We start from the raw sequence: 18,080 nt of genomic DNA, 5'->3' as shown, positions 1-18,080 counted from the left end.
CACGCGGGGTCATCGGCACGCGGGGTCATCGGCACGCGGGGTCATCGGCACGCGGGGTCATCGCCACGCGGTGTCATCGCCACGCGGTGTCATCGCCACGCGGTGTCATCGCCACGCGGTGTCATCGCCACGCGGTGTCATCGCCACGCGGTGTCATCGCCACGCGGTGTCATCGCCACGCGGTGTCATCGCCACGCGGTGTCATCGCCACGCGGTGTCATCGCCACGCGGTGTCATCGCCACGCGGTGGCATCGGCACGCGGTGGCATCGGCACGCGGTGGCATCGGCACGCGGTGGCATCGGCACGCGGTGGCATCGGCACGCGGTGGCATCGGCACGCGGTGGCATCGGCACGCGGTGGCATCGGCACGCGGTGGCATCGGCACGCGGTGGCATCGGCACGCGGTGTCATCGGCACGCGGTGTCATCGGCACGCGGTGTCATCGGCACGCGGTGTCATCGGCAAGCGTAGTCATCGGCACGCGTAGTCATCGGCACGCGTAGTCATCGGCACGCGTAGTCATCGGCACGCGTAGTCATCGGCACGCGTAGTCATCGGCACGCGTAGTCATCGGCACGCGTAGTCATCGGCACGCGGTGTCATCGGCACGCGGTGTCATCGGCACGCGGGGTCATCGGCACGCGGGGTCATCGGCACGCGGGGTCATCGGCACGCGGGGTCATCGGCACGCGGTGTCATCGCCACGCGGTGTCATCGCCACGCGGTGTCATCGCCACGCGGTGTCATCGCCACGCGGTGTCATCGCCACGCGGTGTCATCGCCACGCGGTGTCATCGCCACGCGGTGTCATCGCCACGCGGTGTCATCGCCACGCGGTGTCATCGCCACGCGGTGTCATCGCCACGCGGTGGCATCGGCACGCGGTGGCATCGGCACGCGGTGGCATCGGCACGCGGTGGCATCGGCACGCGGTGGCATCGGCACGCGGTGGCATCGGCACGCGGTGGCATCGGCACGCGGTGGCATCGGCACGCGGTGGCATCGGCACGCGGTGTCATCGGCACGCGGTGTCATCGGCACGCGGTGTCATCGGCACGCGTAGTCATCGGCACGCGTAGTCATCGGCACGCGTAGTCATCGGCACGCGTAGTCATCGGCACGCGTAGTCATCGGCACGCGTAGTCATCGGCACGCGTAGTCATCGGCACGCGTAGTCATCGGCACGCGGTGTCATCGGCACGCGGTGTCATCGGCACGCGGTGTCATCGGCACGCGGTGTCATCGGCACGCGGTGTCATCGGCACGCGGTGTCATCGGCACGCGGTGTCATCGGCACGCGGTGTCATCGGCACGCGGTGTCATCGGCACGCGGTGTCATCGGCACGCGGTGTCATCGGCACGCGGTGTCATCGGCACGCGGTGTCATCGGCACGCGGGGTCATCGGCACGCGGGGTCATCGGCACGCGGGGTCATCGGCACGCGGGGTCATCGGCACGCGGGGTCATCGGCACGCGGGGTCATCGGCACGCGGTGTCATCGCCACGCGGTGTCATCGCCACGCGGTGTCATCGCCACGCGGTGTCATCGCCACGCGGTGTCATCGCCACGCGGTGTCATCGCCACGCGGTGTCATCGCCACGCGGTGTCATCGCCACGCGGTGTCATCGCCACGCGGTGTCATCGCCACGCGGTGTCATCGCCACGCGGTGTCATCGCCACGCGGTGTCATCGCCACGCGGTGTCATCGCCACGCGGTGTCATCGCCACGCGGTGTCATCGCCACGCGGTGTCACCCAAAGTGCGGTCTCGCGCCATCCCTGCTCACGGAGTCGCTGCCGCATTGGTATCTGGGCCTCTCGTGTCCAGCGTCTGTCGGTCTCTTGTGGCTCTGTGTGCGAGTCGCTGGCTATCTGTAAGGGTCTCTTCTGGGTCTTTGTGCGAGTCTCTGGGTCTCTGTGTGAGGGTCTGGGTCTCTGTGTGAGGGTCTCTGGGCCTGGTTCAAGGTACAAGAAAATGGAGCCTGCCAATGTCCCCCTCTCCTCCACGTGGCGTGGCAATGCAGCCGCTCCCTGCTCGTGTGGGCCCGTGCAGTTACACCGCCTGCACACGCGGTAGTAGACGCGGTAGCCACTGGTGGTGTACCGTGTGCTCATAATTTTCTGTACTGTATCGTCATTTCCTGAACAGGAACATAAAAGTAATTGTCTATAGCACACAATACAGGTTTTTAGAACATAATACAGTTTTTTTTTGGTACAATTTTACGTGATCTAACCCAAAAAAACGTGTATTATGGATAATATTTGTCACGAAAGCCTGCGTGTTAAACAGTTTATAGCACAGCCTGCGTGTTAAACTGTTTAGTCATGCGCTTGTGTTTTAGTGTTGCCCTTGCTCCGAACACTCCGATTAGCACAGTTGGCTACGTTGAAAGAAGTTGAACACGCTACAAGTTCTTTTACTTTCTACATCCGTTAATGGAGCAGATCACGGCAAAAATAACAACTAAAGTCTCGAGTAACGCAATGTGGCGCTTACAGACAGACGCCTTGAGCTCATGTGCATATCCAGTAGATTCTCGTTGAGACGCACCATGAGGATGCCTGAAGGGAATTTAATTTCTGATAGGGAGAAACAGCGGCAACTCGAATTTCAACCATTTCTGGGGGGCTCCCGTAGGTCAGCTCGCCCTTAAATGAGTACCCTGTTCGCTGTGTGGACTCAGGAGACAAAGTCGGTTGTGATGGAAAGATTTGATAAACCATTTCAGGTCTTAATTGATTGTTCACGCTTACAGTGGCTTTCAGACAGCATACATTACATTTTTCGTCTCCCCCCTCCTCTTTTCAGAACATAGATGGACTCGTCCTTATTATTTGGTTCTTTCGGTAAAGTCACGTACAATGAGAATAAAATAATAAATTGATAAAATAAAATAACACAATAATATTCTCACGACGTTTCGGCCACAACACAAGCGGCCTTCATCAGGTGAAGGGACGAGACTGTCTGGTAGGACAGCGCTGGAGTGAAAAACCACGTTCAGATCACGACCTTTAAGCTGTGTGAGAGGAAACAAAGCGCCTTGACAAAGGAATTAGCATATAATTTAGCATTGAAATGGCTGAGTGATTAGCTTGTGACTGGTCACAGAAATGGCTATGTTAAAAGTTAAAGCATACACATCCGCAGAGGCACCCCTTGACAAAGGAATTAGCATAGAATTTAGCATTGAAATAGCTAAGTTAAAGCATACACATCCGCAGAGGGACCCCTTGACAAAGGAATTAGCATAGAATTTAGCATTGAAATAGCTGAGTGATTAGCTTGCAACTGGTCACAGAAATAGCTATGTTAAAGTCAGAGCATACACATTCACCGAGGCACTTAGTACAAATCAAACAGGAGAATTTAGCATTGAAATAACTAGGCGAATTTAGCATTGAAATAACTGAGTGATTAGCTAGTGACTGGTCACAGAAATGGCTATGTTGACGTCAAGGCCTACACATCTGAGCTATTCACGGTACTATATAGTGAACCAATAAAAAACTAAAATATAAATTACCTTAATGTTATCAATAAACTCTATATTCTCCAATCAGTTAAGCTACCAACAATAAGTCGTTATATATCACAATGCTATATGGCGAAAAAATGGGTGGATTCTTACCCTCAACTTTAGCACCACGGATAGCTACGGGCCCCGTTCAGACGGACGAGTTCGTCCATGGTCGGAACAGAGGAGGGGGAGAGAGACAGCTGCGAGGCGCTATTATACTCCATGTTGTAAAACCATACCATTAACCGTGGTGTGAGAGGTATTAAGAGTCAATGCAGGGCGAAGGAGCTGCGGTCTGAAGGTCATCGTAAAAATACAATTAATTAAGAACAGAAATGATTTAAAACATCTTTCCAGTGGTTACTAAGCCAGAATACATCTTCTCGGTTGAAATTGTCTCTGTGCTTGTATATGTGAATGGCCTCATGAACGAATCTCTCATGGTAGCCGGTTGGTTTGCAAAGAACCTCTGTCTTGGAGAAGTCAATGTCATGTGAGCCCACTGAATTATAACAGTGATCTGCCACGGCAGAGGAGTTCGTCCTACCGTGTTTCAAGTCTGCTTTATGTTCGCGGATGCGGTCCGAGATATGTCTTTTGGTTTCTCCAATGTAGCTACTACCACAGAGGCACTTTAGTTTGTAAACGCCCGGGTACTGTATGTCTGGAACAGCATCTTTTACAGATGGAACTAAATCACGGATTTTATGTACAGTGGTGAATCGGACCTGGATCTTGTGTTTATTCAGGATTTTGGAGATCTTTTTAGTGACCCCTGCAATGTAGGGTAAGGTGATGGTTTTGAGTGGCTCCACAAGAGGATCCTTCTTCCTGACTGGAGTGATGGCTTTGCGGATTGTGTAGTCGGAGTAGCCATTAGCCCTGAGAGCCTGGTGTACGTGCTTGAGTTCACTGGTAATGTGTTCCTGGTCGGAAATGCATTGGGCTCTATGGTATAGAGTCTTGATGAGGGAGTTCTTCTGGGATGGATGGTGGTGGGAATCCGGTTTCAAGTAAGCATCTGTATGGGTAGCTTTCCTGTAGACAGAGTGGCTCATTGAACCATCATGTCTCCTTTTAATTAAGACATCCAAAAAGGGTAGTTTGCCATCTTTTTCGACCTCCATGGTGAATCTGATGGCTGGGTGTATGGAATTGATGTGGTCGCGGAATTGGTCTAGAGCAGGCTGGCCATGTGGCCAGATGACAAAGGTGTCATCAACGTACCTCTTCCATAAGGTCGGGCGTAGAGTGGCAGTCTGGATGGCGTCAGTTTCAAATTTTTCCATGAATACGTTGGCTACAACCGGAGATAGGGGGGAGCCCATTGGGGTGCCCTCAGTTTGTTTGTAGAAAGTTCCATTCCAGGTGAAGTATGTGTTAGTTAAGCAATGTCTCACCAGGGGGGGTACATCAGTATGCAGTCCTTGATGAACCAGGTCTTCAATAATAGCGATGGTGTCAGGTACTGGGACTTTGGTGAACAAGGACACGACATCAAAACTGACAAGCAGGTCGTTTGGGGACAGGGAAATGCCTTTGATTGTCGATACCAGGTTAGCAGAAATTTAGTACCGCAGAGGTGGTTTTTCCAGTGAAAGGTCGCAGTATATCAGCAAGAAAATGTGCCAGTTTGTAGGTGGGGGAGTTGATAGTAGAGACGATGGGACGAAGGGGTGTATCTTCTTTGTGTATCTTTGGAAGGCCATATAATCTTGGTGGTCTGGCAGCAGAGGGTTTCAACGAGAACTGTTTGATCTCATCAATTAATGCTGTTGAATCAGAGATGATTTTGTTCGTTTTGGTGACCAGGCTGTTGCTGGGATCTCTTTTTATTTTTGTATAGCTGCCATCGTTGAGTAGTTCTTGAATTTTGTTGATATATTCTGTTTTGTCCATGATGACAGTGGCATTGCCTTTGTCGGCTGAGAGGACGACAATGTCATCTCTCTTTTTTAATTGAGACAATTCAAAACGTTCGTTTTTGCTGATGTTGCTGGGTGGCAACTTAGCGTTTTTGAGGGTTGCAGCGATTTCAGATCTTGCTACGTCTGCAGAGATGTGACTCAAGCCCTTGAGTGCAACGTCGACATGGGCAATGATATCATTAACCGGTAAGTGTCTCGGTGTGACAGCAAAGTTTAGACCTTTAGCTAAAACGGATTTCAGACCATCAGAAATGGAACTGTTACTGCGATTAATTACGACTTTGTTGACGTCTATCTTTTCGGTGTGTGGATCCGATTTTTTGCTGGAGAGGTGATTGAATTTGGAAATCAAATTGTACCTACATTTGTTCAACATAGTGGCAGCCGAAGAGGTAGTCATATTGTCTACATGTTCCCAATCCGATGTAGACATTGTTGATGTCAATTTTAAGTGTGATTTGTAGAGTGTCTTGTCTAACTGATCGAGTTAGGTGCGTGTAAGTCTGATTTTTTCCGAGATAAGAGCGAAGCTAGTTCTAGATAGAATTCGTTTTGCATTGAGAGAAGTTGCAACAGCAAAGGTTAGTGTAAATGCGGTTGGTATTACCTTAGAGTCGCGGCATATCTTCAGAAAGGTGAGAGACTCGATTAGTTGAGCCTTCTTATCCCGGAGTCTGTTGAATGATCTTAAGGATGTGTGGAATCCCTCCCCGTAGAGGCGGTTAAATTTCGATTTAAAGCTTTCGTGACTGCAATGATTAATCTTCTTTGGTTCTTTCGGTAAAGTCACGTAGAATGAGAATAAAATAATAAATTGATAAAATAAAATAACACAATAATATTCTCACGACGTTTCGGCCACAACACAAGCGGCTTCATCAGGTGAAGGGACGAGACTGTCTGGTAAGACAGCGCTGGAGTGAAAGAGCCACATTCAGATCACGGCCTTTAAGCTGTGTGAGAGGAACAAAGCGCCTTGACAAAGGAATAAGCATATAATTTAGCATTGAAATGGCTGAATGATTAGCTTGTGACTGGTCACAGAAATAGCTATGTTAAAAGTTAAAGCATACACATCCGCAGAGGCACCCCTTGTTAAAGGAATTAGCATAGAATTTAGCATTGAAATAGCTAAGTTAAAGCATACACATCCGCAGAGGCACCCCTTGACAATGGAATTAGCATATAATTTAGCATTGAAATAGCTGAGTGAATAGCTTGTAACTGCTCACAGAAATAGCTATGTTAAAGTCAGAGCATACACATTCACCGAGGCACTTAGTACAAATCAAACAGGAGAATTTAGCATTGAAATAACTAGGCGAATTTAGCATTGAAATAACTGAGTGATTAGCTAGTGACTGGTCACAGAAATGACTATGTTGAAGTCAAGGCCTACACATCTGAGCTATTCACAGTACTATATAGTGAACCAATAAAAAAAACTAAAATATAAATTACCTTAATGTTATCAATAAACTCTATATTCTCCAATCAGCTAAGCTACCAACAATAAGTCGTTATATATCACAATGCTATATGGCGAAAACAACACAGACAACAGACTCCGGGATAAGAAGGCTCAACTAATCGAGTCTCTCACCTTTCTGAAGAGATGCCGCGACTCTAAGGTAATACCAACCGCATTTACACTAACCTCTGCTGTTGCAACTTCTCTCAATGCAAAACGAATTCTAGCTAGAACTAGCTTCTCTCTTATCTCAGAAAAAATCAGACTTACACGCACCGAACTCGATCAGTTAGACAAGACACTCTACAAATCACACTTAAAATTGACAGCAACAATGTCTACATTGGATTGGGAACATGTAGACAATATGACTACCTCTTCGGCTGCCACTATGTCGAACAAATGTAGGGACAATTTGATTTCCAAATTCAATCACCTCTCCAGCAAAAAATCGGATCTACACACCGAAAAGATAGACGTCAACAAAGTCGTAATTAATCGCAGTAACAGTTCCATTTCTGATGGTCTGAAATCCGTTTTAGCTAAAGGTCTAAACTTTGCTGTCACACCGAGACACTTACCCGTTAATGATATCATTGCCCATGTCGACGTTGCACACAAGGGCTTGAGTCACATCTCTGCAGACGTAGCAAGATCTGAAATCGCTGCAACCCTCAAAAACGCTAAGTTGCCACCCAGCAACATCAGCAAAAACGAACGTTTTGAATTGTCTCAATTAAAAAAGAGGGATTATATTGTCGTCCTCTCAGCCGACAAAGGCAATGCCACTGTCATCATGGACAAAACAGAATATAACAACAAAATTCAAGAACTACTCAACGATGGCAGCTATACAAAAATAAAAAGAGATCCCACCAACAGCCTGGTCACCAAAACGAACAAAATCATCTCTGATTCAACAGCATTAATTGATGAGCTCAAACAGTTCTCGTTGAAACCCTCTGCTGCCAGACCACCAAGATTATATGGCCTTCCAAAGATACACAAAGAAGATACACCCCTTCGTCCCATCGTCTCTACTATCAACTCCCCCACCTACAAACTGGCACGTTTTCTTGCTGATATACTGCGACCTTTCACTGTAAAAACCACCTCTGCGGTACTAAATTCTACTCACCTGGTATCGACAATCAAAGGCATTTCCCTGTCCCCAAACGACCTGCTTGTCAGTTTTGATGTGGTGTCCTTGTTCACCAAAGTCCCGGTACCTGACACCATCGCTATCATTGAAGACCTGGTTCATCAAGGACTGCATACTGATGTACCCCCCCTGGTGAGACATTGCTTAACCAACACATACTTCACCTGGAATGGAACTTTCTACAAACAAACTGAGGGCACCCCAATGGGTTCCCTCCTATCTCCGACTGTAGCCAACGTATTCATGGAAAAATTTGAAACTGACGCCATCCAGACTGCCACTCTACGCCCGACCTTATGGAAGAGGTACGTTGATGACACCTTTGTCATCTGGCCACATGGCCAGCCTGCTCTAGACCAATTCCGCGACCACATCAATTCCATACACCCAGCCATCAGATTCACCATGGAGGTCGAAAAAGATGGCAAACTACCCTTTTTGGATGTCTTAATTAAAAGGAGACATGATGGTTCAATGAGCCACTCTGTCTACAGGAAAGCTACCCATACAGATGCTTACTTGAAACCGGATTCCCACCACCATCCATCCCAGAAGAACTCCCTCATCAAGACTCTATACCATAGAGCCCAATGCATTTCCGACCAGGAACACATTACCAGTGAACTCAAGCACGTACACCAGGCTCTCAGGGCTAATGGCTACTCCGACTACACAATCCGCAAAGCCATCACTCCAGTCAGGAAGAAGGATCCTCTTGTGGAGCCACTCAAAACCATCACCTTACCCTACATTGCAGGGGTCACTAAAAAGATCTCCAAAATCCTGAATAAACACAAGATCCAGGTCCGATTCAACACAGTACATAAAATCCGTGATTTAGTTCCATCTGTAATAGATGCTGTTCCAGACATACAGTACCCGGGCGTTTACAAACTAAAGTGCCTCTGTGGTAGTAGCTACATTAGAGAAACCAAAAGACATATCTCGGACCGCATCCGCGAACATAAAGCAGACTTGAAACACGGTAGGACGAACTCCTCTGCCGTGGCAGATCACTGTTATAATTCAGTGGGCTCACATGACATTGACTTCTCCAAGACGGAGGTTCTTTGCAAACCAACCGGCTACCATGAGAGATTCGTTCATGAGGCCATTCACATATACAAGCACGGAGACAATTTCAACCGAGAAGATGGATTCTGGCTTAGTAACCACTGGAAAGATGTTTTAAATCATTTCTGTTCTTATTTAATTGCATTTTTACGATGACCTTCAGACCGCAGCTCCTTCGCCAGCATTGACTCTTAATACCTCTCACACCACGGTTAATGGTATGGTTTTACAACATGGAGTATAATAGCGCCTCGCAGCTGTCTCTCTCCCCCTCCTCTGTTCCGACCATGGACGAACTCGTCCGTCTGAACGGGGCCCGTAGCTATCCGTGGTGCTAAAGTTGAGGGTAAGAATCCACCCATTTTTTCGCCATTTAGCATTGTGATATATAACGACTTATTGTTGGTAGCTTAGCTGATTGGAGAATATAGAGTTTATTGATAACATTAAGGTAATTTATATTTTAGTTTTTTATTGGTTCACTATATAGTACTGTGAATAGCTCAGATGTGTAGGCCTTGACTTCAACATAGTCATTTCTGTGACCAGTCACTAGCTAATCACTCAGTTATTTCAATGCTAAATTCGCCTAGTTATTTCAATGCTAAATTCTCCTGTTTGATTTGTACTAAGTGCCTCGGTGAATGTGTATGCTCTGACTTTAACGTAGCTATTTCTGTGAGCAGTTACAAGCTATTCACTCAGCTATTTCAATGCTAAATTCTATGCTAAATCCATTGTCAAGGGGTGCCTCTGCGGATGTGTATGCTTTAACTTAGCTATTTCAATGCTAAATTCTATGCTAATTCCTTTAACAAGGGGTGCTTCTGCGGATGTGTATGCTTTAACTTTTAACATAGCTATTTCTGTGACCAGTCACAAGCTAATCATTCAGCCATTTCAATGCTAAATCATATGCTAATTCCTTTGTCAAGGCGCTTTGTTCCTCTCACACAGCTTAAAGGCCGTGATCTGAACGTGGCTCTTTCATTCCAGCGCTGTCCTACCAGACAGTCTCGTCCCTTCACCTGATGAAGGCCGCTTGTGTTGTGGCCGAAACGTCGTGAGAATATTATTGTGTTATTTTATTTTATCAATTTATTATTTTATTCTCATTCTACGTGACTTTACCGAAAGAACCAAAGAAGAAGACTCTGTATCATAGAGCCCAATGCAAATCCGACCAGGAACACATAGGCAGTGAACTCAAGCACGTACACCAAGCTCTTAAGGCTAATGGTTACTCCGACTATACAATCCGCAAAGCTATCACTCAAACCATGAAGAAGGACCCTCTTGAGGAGCCTTTCAAAACCATCACTTTACCCTACATTGCGGGGATCACAAAAAAAGATCTCCAAAATCTTGAATAAACACAAGATCCAGGTCCGTTTCAACACATTACATAAAATCCGTGATCTGGTTCCGTCTGTAAAAGATGTGATTCCGGACATACAATACCCTGGTATCTACAAACTAAGTTGCCTCTGTGGTAGTAGTTACATTGGAGAAACCAAACGCCATGTCTCGGACCGCAGTCGTGAACACAAAGCAGACCTTATTCACGGTAAGACCAACACCTCGGCCGTGGCAGATCATTGTTATAATTCAGTAGGCTCACATGACATTGACTTTTCCAAGACAGAGGTTCTTTGTAAGCCATCTGGCTACCATGAGAGATTCGTTCATGAGGCTATCCACATATACAAGCACAGAGACAATTTCAACCGAGAAGATGGATTATGGCTTAGCAATCATTGGAAAGATTTGATAAACCATTTCAGGTCTTAATTGATTGTTCACGCTTACAGTGGCTTTCAGACAGCATACATTACATTTTTCGTCTCCCCCCTCCTCTTTTCAGAACATAGATGGACTCGTCCTTCTAAATAAACTGCCAAATCGCTGCACGTGGCGCTAACATTTTTTATAAATAAATAAATACACCGTTTAAAAATAAATAAATTTATGCAAACCGACACACCTGATGACGACCGTTTGTGTTATGGTCGAAACGTCGTGATAATTTTTATTGTATTATATATATTATTATTTTATTGTTTCCCTTCAACGTGACTTCACCGAAAGAACTAAGAATATGAATTACTGCAGTCACGAAAGCTTTAAATCACAAACCCACATCATTAACACGGACCCACATAATTAATTAGAAACTCACAACACGAGGTTACATCTTTACCACTCACCCACAACACTGGACATCTGTGAGAAAGAGCTGTATAGCTCATCTGACTCCAGTATAAATATTCTGATTCTGACATGAACTCACATCGTCACGACTCACTCACAACACACCACCATCACTATCAGTAACACCACTAACGCCACCACTCCTCCTGCCAGTACACTACACAAACACACACACGTCCTCACCACTCACATCACCACTCACCTACAGTTCCTCACTTCCTCCAGAGAGTCGCTGCTTCTGTCCTCTCGGTGCTTCTCTACCGCCACATGTGAGAAAAAAGATCGGCAGAAGCAAGTGGTGGCGGGTCTCGGTGATCACTCCCTCAGTGATGCAATATCCTGTGAGCCCCTCCCCCGCAGAACCTTCCCCCCCCTCCGCCCCCTCCCCCCACTAACACCACCAAAGAAAGAGCTCCCGCGTATATAGCCTTAACAGAGCACTACTAACAACAACCCCACCACTAACAACGCCACCACCAATAACAACCCCACCACCACTAACACCACCACCACTACCACACCACCACTACCACACCACCACTACCACACCACCACTACCACACCACCACTACCACACCACCACTACCACACCACCACTACCACACCACCACTAATACACAGTTCTGATCCACTCCTCAGCTGCTCCCCACACGCGATGCTTCTGCTGCTCTCTCTACTTCCGCTTCCGCCGGTGAACGTGGCGCCAACTTCTGAAGCGGTTCGCTGCCTGGGCCTCCTCTGGGTCGACTCAGCCTGAAGGTGAGAACCTCGCATGGTGTGGACACCTCAGCAGTGGTGGAGGAGAGACAAAGGCGGCCCACAGCCGTAGGCTTCTAAACAGCTGCTGGGCTCACGGCATCGGTTCAAGCAGAGCCCGGCTCTGCTGCTGAGGCACTGAAGGTGGAAAGCGGCCCAGAGTGGCGCTCGATTTGAGCCATTGCTGCTGATGAGAGGCTGATGTGATGAGTCAAATATACTTTTTTATCTTTGCAAGGAAGGGTTTATTGTGAAGGAGGCGAATCGCGTGCTGGCGGAGGAGGCCTCCACTAGATGCCGCTAATTAGGGTATTTGTTCTACTCTTCCACGCTGATCTCCACGTTTTGGAGCAAGGTGGGCGTACCCACACTTTACCCCCCCACATGCGGGTCGTTAGCTCACTGGACTTGCACTGCAGAGGTGCAGGTTCGATTCCATCGCCCACACACCCACCCACTCACTTGCCCACTCACCAACTCAAACACTAACCCATCTATCCACCCACCCACAGGGACATGTGGAGACACACGGAGACACATGGACACACGGATACATAGAGCCTTGATAAAGTGGTTGTGTAGGTGGTGTTAGAGTATCAGCATCAATGTGGTTGTTGTGGTTATGTTGCTTGTTATGGTTGTGGTGGTTGAGGTGATGTTGGTTGTGGTGGTTTTGGATGTGGTAGCTGCGGGGATAGTTGTGGTTGTATCGCTGGTTGTAGTGGTGGTTCAGGTTTTAGTTGTGGTGTAGGTGGTTATGTTGGTTGTTATGGTCCTTTTGTTTGTGGTAATAATTGCGGTTGTGGGGGGTATATTTTTGTGGCTATAGTTGTGTACGTGGAGGTTGGGGTTTTCATGGTTATAGTTACAGTTGTGGTTATGTTATTGTTGTTGTTTTACTTGGGGTTGTGGTTATAATTGTAATTGGGGTCAAAGTTGTGATGGTTATGTTATGTTTTTTGTGGTTATAGTTGTGGTGAAGGTGGTTATGTTGGCTTTCATGGTTGTTGTATGTGTAGGGAGCGGTAGAGTAGCGGTTGAACGCCACGCCACGGACCCGAGGAAGTTCGATTCCCGCTCACGGCCAACACCAGTGACGATCATCTGAACCAGTCCAGGGCTTCCCCTACGTCGACTCTTCCTGAAATGAGTACCTGTTGTGGTGTGTAATAAACATCGCCACTCGGGAGACAAAGACGGTCGGGTGTAGTGCTGGCCACACCCACCTGCTTGTGTTCCACACTGCGGGCCTCCATAAGTGCTCGCTAACAGAACTTGCCCCAACAGTCTGTTATAGGCTATAGAATAAGTCTTTGTCTTTTGTTGTTGTATGTGTGTTGAACTTCTTTTGAACCATATGTTGCCAACTGTGATAACCGGAGATGCGGTTATAGTTGTAGTGGTTATATTATGGTTGTGGTTATAGTTGTGTCTGGTTTTAGTGCTTAGAGTTGTGGTTATAGATATGGTTATAATTGTGGTTATAGTTGTGGGTGTGGTTATAATTGTAGTTGGTTTTGGTTATAGTTGTGGTTATAGTGGTTATGGTTGTTGGTTATGGTTGTGGCTGTGGTTACATTTGTGGTTACATTTGTGGTTGAATTTGTAGTTCTAGTTGTGGTTGTTGGTTTGTGGTGGTGAGGCTGGTGCAGGTGGTGGGTTGGAGGCCACGTTCCCTGCCCATGCGGTTCCAACAGCGATGGCTCCCTGTGCTATGTGGGTCACATGAACTTGTCTCCCAGCATGCCTTGAAGTCATCATTATAGGAGCCCTCGCCTCCTTTAGGCACTCTCCTCCTATCTCTCCCATCTCATCTCCATGCACTCTCCTCCTACCTCTCACCTCCTCCCCGTGTCTCCCCCTTTCTCTTTTTCCCAGGGTCTCCCTCCTCTCTCTCCCCGTGTCTCCTTCCTCTATGTCGCCGTGTCTCTCTCCTCTCCCTTCCCGCGTTTCCCTCCTATCTTTCCCCATGTCTCTTCTCTCTCCCCGCTTTTCCCTCTCCAACCTCCCCCTGTCTCCCTCCTCTCTCTCCCCGTGTCTCCTTTCTCTCCCCGTGTCTCACTCTTCTATCTCCCCCTGTCTCCCTCTTGCTTCCCGTGTCTCACTCACTCAGCCACCCACTCAGCCACTCATTCAACCACTCAATCACCAGCCACTGACTCAATCAGCCACTCAACCACTCAGTCACTCTGCCACTAAATCACCCAGCCACTGACTCACTTAGCCACTCACTCAACCTCTCACTCAACCTCTCACTCACTCAAACACTCACTCAACCACTCACTCACGCAGCCACTCACTCACGCAGCCACTCACTCACGCAGCCACTCATTCACTCAGCCACTCATTCACTCAGCCACTCATTCAACCTGTCAATCACGCAACCACTCAGCCACCAACTCAGCCACTCACTCAACCACTCACTCACTCAGCCACTCAAACACTAACTTATTCAGCCACTCACTCAGCCACTCACTCAGCCACTCACTCAACCACTCACGTACTCAAGCTCTCAATCAACCACTCACTCACCCAGCCACTCACTCAGCTGCTTAGTCACTCTGCTACCCACTCACTCAACCACTCACTCATTCAGCCTCTCACTCAGCCACTCACTAACTCAGCCACTCACTCCCTCAACCACTCACTCAATTACTCAGCCACTCTCTCATTCAATCACTCACCTAGCCACCTGCTTATTTGTTTATTTTACCAGGTAAGGCCCATAAGATATATATCTCTTTTTCAGACGTAACCTGGCCACATATGATTGCCCAATTAAGTGGCATTTTACGTGTCAATTTATATCAGCAACTATAAATGTGGAGTGACAAACAGGAGCCAGACAAAAATTCACACAACGAAGGGGAGAGTGAGAGAAACATGCGAACTCCAAATATACAACAGGCATCAGGGTCAGGATTGTTGTATATATTGTCTTGAAAAATAATAAAAATGAAATGAAAAATGCAAAAAGTGTAATTTTACAAAATTAGGTAATTATGTCAATTTATGCAATTACGCTAATTAGGCTCGGCTTTGTTGTCTAGAGGTATTACCAATCGTGATAATTGTCAGTGATGTGTGGGATCTGTGTCCATATTTGTCGTGTCACTGGGGTTTATAATAGGCTGGTAGGGTGGGTTTATAATGGCCATATAGGGTGGGGTTATAATGGCCAGTGAGAGTGGGGTTATAATGGCCAGGTAGGGTGGGGTAAAATGGCCTTGTCAGGGGTCCACCTCCTCCACCACCAGTTCCACCTCAACCTCCTCCACCTCCCACCTCCTCGCAGGAACCCAGACCCAACAGGTGCCATGGGTTGCCACGCTACGTGCAGGAGGAGGAACTCATCACTTGAATGTGATGAGCAGTGAGCTCACCACTTGAATGTGATGAGCAGTGAGCTTATCACTTGAATGTGAGATGCAGTGCGCTCATCACTTGAGTGTGACATGCAGTGAGCTCATCACTTGAATGCGACATGCAGGAAGCTCATCACATGAATGAATGGGACATGCAGTGAGCTCATCACTTGAATGTGACACGCAGTGAGCTCAACACTTGAATGTAACATGTAGTGCACTGACCACTTGAATGTGACATGCAGTGCGCTCATCATTTGTATGTGACATGCAGTGAGCTCGCCACTTGAATGTGACATGCAGTGAGCTCAACACTTGAATGTGACATGTAGTGCACTGACCACTTGAACGTCATGCAGTGCGCTCATCACTTGAATGTGACATGCAGTGAGCTCAACACTTGAATGTGACATGCAGTGAGCTCATCACTTGAAAGTGACATGCAATGAGCTCACCACTTGAAAGTGACATGCAGTGCGATCATCACTTGAATGTGACATGCAGTGAGCTCGCCACTTGAATGTGACATGCAGTGAGCTCGCCACTTTAATATGACATGCAGTGTGCTCATCACTTAAATGTGATATGCAGTGCGCTCATCACTTGAATGGGACATGCAGTGTGCTCATCAATTGAATGTGACATGCAGTGAACTCACCACTTCAACGTGACAGGCAGTGCACTCGTTACGTGAATAAGACATGCAGTGAGCTCGCCACTTGAATGTGACATGCAGTGAGCTCATCACTTGGACGTGACATGCAGTGTACTCATCACTTGAAAGTGACATGAATTGAGCTCATCACTTGAACATGACATGACATTTTCTACATCACACAACTATACTGACTATATATGATGGGGTAGAGTCGTGTGATGTAGAAAAAAGTTTAGTTGGAGGCATATTATATTTTTTGTGACGTAAAATTGTAATGTATAATGACTTATTGTTAGTAGTAGGGTAGTTGCAGTTGCTTAGCGTCAATATACTAAAATCCTCTGCTGATATGTAACCTCAGCTTATTGGAGAGTATATTGAGTATATTGATTATATTGATGTATATTCTTAGTTTTTTCGGTAAAGTGACTTTACCGAAAAAACTAAGAATATGAATTACTGCAGTCACGAAAGCTTTAAATCAAAATTTATATTGATGTAGTTTATATTTTAGTTTTTTATCAGTTTACTACATGGTAGTCATTATATAATTGAGTGTATACCCAGTTACTTAATGTTAACAGCTCAGCTTATTGCAGAGTATATTGAGTACATTGATTATATTGATGTAGTTTATATTTATTTTTTTTCACATCGGTTTATTGCATGGTAGTAGGGTATGTGTAGTTCTTTAGAAACTCCCTTTTTTATTTTCCACATAATGCACTAGTTTGATACGCGGTGGTTTGGGCTGTTGCAGTTCTTTATTATTACAATTTTATCTCCCTTTATTATTGCCAATCCTACATCATACACTAGCATAATATGACTTTGAGACCCCCCACCTGCCTACACATTCCACAAGGAGTGACTAATCCCATATCTGCATTTGTCATAAACATGCTAAATTCCTCTGTTATGTAAACTTCTTTGTCAAGACACTCTCCTCCTCCCACCCAATTTAAAATACGCTGCCAAGCTTAGCAGTGTTCATTAGGACGCTGTCTTTCCGACAGCTCTGTTTCTTCACCTGAGGACGGCTGCTTGCGTTGTGGCCTAAACGTGAGAATTTTATTATATTATGTTTGATTTTTATTATTTCATTATTTCCCTTCTACGTTACTTTACCGATAGAACCAATAATATGGTGCATACCTGCTTTTGGTGAGACCTGCTTTCCCTAGAGCAGTGCATACTGACTGTGGTAATACCTGCTATCACTACAGCATTGCATGCTGGCTGGTGGTATCCTGCTATGACTACAGCATTGCATACTAACTGTGGTGGTATCCTCCCACAGGGTGCAATGTTATTCAGTGAGACTCCCACAGGGTTCAGTGTTAATCTGTGAGACTCCTATAAGGTTCAGTGTTAATCAGTGAGACTCCCACAGGGTTCAGTGTTAATCAGTGAGACTCCCACAGGGTTCAGTGTTAATCAGTGAGACTCCCATAGGGTTCAGTGTTAATCAGTGAGACTCCCACAGGGTTCAGTGTTAATCAGTGAGACACCCACAGGGTTCGGTGTTAATCATTGAGACTCCCATAGGGTTCAGTGTTAAATAGTGAGACTCCCACAGGGTTCAGTGCTAATCAGTGAGACTCCCACAGGGTTCAGTGTTAATCACTGAGACTCCCATAGGGTTCGGTGTTAATCAGTGAGACTCCCACAGGGTTCAGTGTTAATCAGTGAGACTCCCTTCGGGTTCAGTGTTAATCAGTGAGACTCCCATAGGGTTCAGTGTTAATCAGTGAGACTCCCATAGGGGTCAGTGTTAATCAGTGAGACTCCAATAGGGTTCAGTGTTAATCAGTGAGACTCCCACAGGGTTCAGTGTTAATCAGTGAGACTCCCACAGGGTTCAGTGTTAATCAGTGAGACTCCCATAGGGTTCAGTGTTAATCAGTGAGACTCCCATAGGGTTCAGTG

This window comes from Petromyzon marinus, chromosome 32 (assembly GCF_048934315.1).
Source record: "Petromyzon marinus isolate PM22_M1 ecotype Great Lakes invasive population chromosome 32, UKy_Petmar_22M1.pri1.0, whole genome shotgun sequence".
Classification (NCBI taxonomy): Eukaryota; Metazoa; Chordata; class Hyperoartia; order Petromyzontiformes; family Petromyzontidae; genus Petromyzon; species Petromyzon marinus.
Note: the sequence above shows the minus strand (reverse complement) of the source record.